Source organism: Hipposideros armiger, unplaced genomic scaffold (genome assembly GCF_001890085.2).
Source record: "Hipposideros armiger isolate ML-2016 unplaced genomic scaffold, ASM189008v1 scaffold_904, whole genome shotgun sequence".
Classification (NCBI taxonomy): Eukaryota; Metazoa; Chordata; class Mammalia; order Chiroptera; family Hipposideridae; genus Hipposideros; species Hipposideros armiger.
The window spans coordinates 441,889-446,232 of NW_017732254.1; the positions used below are offsets into that span (position 1 = coordinate 441,889).

At 41.2% G+C, this 4,344-nt stretch overlaps 1 long non-coding RNA gene across 1 annotated transcript; it reads right to left on the reverse strand.

Annotated features, from left to right (window-relative positions):
- Nucleotides 1-2,576: 2,576 nt before the first annotated feature.
- Nucleotides 2,577-3,811, reverse strand: LOC109375150 (uncharacterized). The gene is made up of 2 exons (XR_002122517.1): nucleotides 3,043-3,811; nucleotides 2,577-2,690 (listed from the first exon to the last, which is right to left on the reverse strand). It is a non-coding gene; the product is annotated as an uncharacterized LOC109375150 (long non-coding RNA).
- Nucleotides 3,812-4,344: the final 533 nt, after the last annotated feature.

A 4,344-nucleotide genomic window follows, 5' to 3' on the forward strand; every position in this document is an offset into this window, starting at 1 on the left:
AAATAAATAAATAAATAAAATACTTCATAGCTTTGATGTGAGGGTAAATGAGATAAACCCTTCAAAGGTCTGAGAGAATGCCTGCCCTTTCAGTAAAAGCTAATAGTAAGCTATGCTTATCTTTTTTCTATGCATATTTTATATCATTGGCAATCACAAACACCTTGTCTCCTCGGTAGTTTTTAAAACAATTATTTCCCAATGGTATTTTCCCAATCACTTAAATGGCTGCATAATATTCCATTGTGTGGCTATACCATAAGTTAGAATCCATTTTCCCATTGTTAGGCACAGACTTGCCAAGTTTTCACTACCATATTTAATCCTATGATGAACTCTTCTTATAAAGTTTTTTGCAGCAGATAATTTCTTTAAAATATATTCTCTGAAAAGTAATTACACAGTCAAAAGTAGTACATATTTTTAAGGCTGTGAATACAGAATGCAAACTTACTTTCCTAAAAGTTTGTATTAACTCCCCCCCACCCAAACTGTATGAGATGAACTTCTGTAACCAAGTGAAATGCTTGGTCTCTCTGATTCCATCTTGTTCAAGCCTGCTTTGTTCCCATGGTCTCTAGGTTAATAGCTTCTTGCATATAGACATGCTAATTAGAGAAATTCTACTTTTGGCTTCAGTTTTACAAAAACAGCCCCTTACCAGAAAGTTCCTCTCCCAAGGAGGTAAAGGAAGTATGTATTGTTTATCAAAGATTTACAGGAACTTCCGGACTGAACTCAGGGTCAACAAACAAAGCACTATCTTCCTCAGACCCCTACCGGAGCCCACATGTCTGGGGTCCACAGTCAATCATCTCTTGCCCCTCCCATTTCCCCTTCCCTTGGTGTAAAAGAAACTGAACTCTTAATAAGAGGATATTCATCATGTTTCATATAGTATATGACAAATATTTTTCTAATTTGCCATTTAAAGAAATGATTGTGGTTCTCCCTTTACAAAAAAAAAAAGAAAGAAATACACAATGATTTTCAGACATTTTACAAATGTTGAAAGATTTAGTAAAGCACACACCATGTGCCAGATCTCCTGCTGGCCACAGAGGTCAGTGATAGGTGAGACCTATAGGGTCTCTGCGTTCATGATGCTTCCCCCTAAGGCAAATTTGGTGCTTTTTACAATTGCATTGTATTCCAATGCTTTAGTTCATAAACATTAGCCTTCATTTATATTTGTTTAAAGGGGTTTTAAATTTTGATTCTGGAATTTATTTTGGTATATGCCATGGGATGAAAACTTAAGTTAATATTTTATTTCTTACACCAACATCACTTATTGAATAATCCTTTTCTTCTGCTCTGATATGTAATACCTCCTTTCTCATATACATATAACTATTTTATGTTAAGGCTTGTTTCTGGGCTACCTACTCTGTTCAATTGATCTGTTTTTTATTTTTTGTTGTTATTACTATGATCAGATGTATATAATTATTATAACTGTAAAGTATATTTTAACACTGGGAGTGTCAGTTGCCTTTTTGCTCTTTACAAATTTTTCATAGCTATTCTCTTTGGGGAAATTTTTTAGAATTTTGTTAAATCTAGTTAAGTAATTTATAAAGAAATATTATATTTTATTGTTCTGTCTTTCCATCCAGAAACATAGTTTCCCATTTTTTTGTCTTCTTTTCAGTTCAATGTTAAATTTTTACAAGTTTGTACATTTCTTGTACAAGAAATGATTGATCATATGAATGATTACAAGAAATGATTACAAGAAATGATTGATCATACGAATTTTATATTTTTGTTTTCAAATGTTGTACTGCTGTTAAGAATGCACCAGTTGTTTATATTTTTTAGCAGGTTATATATTTATTTTATACTCAACCACTTACTAAATTTTCTCAATAATCTCAGTATTGTTTTATCATGTTACCTTGACTTTCCAGAATATATGATATTGTCTGCAAATAGTGGTACACTTGTGTTATGCACTGCATGTTTTTGTCCCTCCCCCACCAAATTTCACATGTTGAAATCCTAACTCCCAATGGAATGGCATTAGGAGGTGTTGCTTAATAGATTTAGGTGATGTCATGAGGGTGGAGCCCCCATGATGGGATTTATGTCCATGTAAGAGAAAGATACTAAATCTCCTCTCCTTCCCTCCTCTCCATATGTAAGGACACAGCAAGAAGGTAGAATATTGGCAAACCAGGAAGAGGGCCCTCACCAATAACCGAATCTGCTGGTGCCTTGATCTTGGACTTCCCAGTCTCCAGAACCATGAGAGGTAAATGTTTGTTGTTTAAGCCACCCTGTCTTTAGTAATTTGTTACAGCAGCCCAAACTAACTAAAACAACTTGCTTTCCCCTTTCAAATACTTATAGCTTATTTGTATTTTCTCTTGAATTTTATCAACTCTAAATTCCAGAATGGTATTAATCAATAAGAGAAGACAAAGCACGCTTGTTTTTATTAGAAATATATATAATGTACCTTAAAATCAAATTTGTTAAGTATAATTTTCATAAAAACTATCCATTATACATGGAAAATCCAAAATGTCTGACATAATCATGATTCCCAAAAAGATACNAACAAATAAATACCTTGGGCAATCGCTTGCAGCTGCTTCAAACCCCTACTTGGTGCACTTGCACTACCTTCAAAACACCGGCTTCCTACGTGTTACGTGTACACTTCAAACCGAGAAGCAGAATCCCTAAAAAGCAGAGTAACAAACATTAAGCATATAGAAAGCTACTTTACGAACAATACAGGAAATGTCTAAAAGAAAAAAAAAATTAGTAATAACTCCTTGCACTAGCTCCAGTTGGTTTAACAAGTAGGAGCCCGCAGAGTTTTGTAAGGAAAGCTGGAAACCTGATCCCCACGCCCTCTCATCTCCGGCTGGGGCCCGGTCCCTTAATCCTAGAAATAGCCACCGTGAAGGCAAAATGCTGCGAGTGCGCGGGAGCCTTTGGGGGGCCTAAATGTTAGATCCAAATAGACAGCTTACAGTTATTCTTAAAAATTTCATAGGATATTGATGTAAAAGACACGGACTCACTCACTTACTCCGAAGGCAGAGATTTCCTCCCCTAGCCGAAGGACGCAGGGCGCCGGAGCGGATTATTTTTAGGGTGGTGGGAGATCAGCTGCTGCCTCCTATCGAGTTTCTAAATTGCACAAACTGCTCTGGGCTGGGGCGGACGCGGCGACTCTGAGGCAGGAAACTGGGCAGAAGCCCCGAGCGCAGCGTCTCGGACTGGAGACCCTCCCCACCCCCGCTCGGCCCAGCTTTCCGTTTGAGAGAGGCAAATTTGGGGAGCGCAGTGCAGAGATTTTATCAGCATGAGTAATAGGCGTCCCCCAAACTTGGTTAGACACTGAAACTTGCAATATATGATTCAATGATTCACCGGAGTCGAGATTTTAAACGTTAAAACACGCAAAGCACTCACTTGCACTTATAATTTTCCCCCCCCCCAGGCTCTGCTTGAGATCTTTTATTAACCACATAAGGAAGCAGATTTGAGGATTTCACCACCTTTCCCCTGAGCGGACCCGGGAAATGAAGGGCTCATTCCAGGCAGAGGAACCGGCTGCAGGGCTGTAACAGCGCGTACGAATGTCTCACAGGAGCAAGGCAGACTCAAGCCTCGTCACTGCCCCAGCGACCTGATAAGTTGGTTACTCCTCGGGACCAGTCGCCGCGCTACCTATCGCAGCCCGACCCTAACTCTAGCTCCTCTAAGGGGGACTTTGGCTCCTGCGGCTGCACAAACAGTTCCCTCCACTCTTGCTGCCGACCAAAGAGATCATGACTTCTCAAGAAGATAAAGTGTTTAAACACTCACCCCACAGTAACTCCCCCCAGGGCGCAAGCTGTAAATTTTGCCTGACAACTTTCTTTAATTAACACTTCGATTTTCACAAGGGCCAGTGTTCAGTGAGCTTGAATCACTTTTCAGCAACTGTCCTAATCTGATAAAGGGTGGTTAGGCAGACGGGATGGTGCATCTGTGGCTACGCGCGCGACCTGCAAAGGGGCACCGCTCCAGGGCCGCCTGCACCAGGACTGGTTCCGGGACCTGAACTCTAAACCCCGGTGGCCTCCCGGCCTCTCCCACTGTAGGCAGAGGCCAATTCCCGCCCTGCTCGCTCTCGGGGATTTCTCCATGGGCACCTCACTCTGAGCTGTTGCTTCCCGGATGGGTGCGGGGCATCGGCCAGCGACTGAAGCTTGAACCCGCGGCCGCTAGGGGTTTGGAGGGCGACACCCGGAGGGTCGCGACGACTCCCCGAGGCGTTTAAAAACTTGGCAACTGCACCCAAGAGCTGTTTGGCGCCGCAGGCGCAGGGATAAAAGAGCC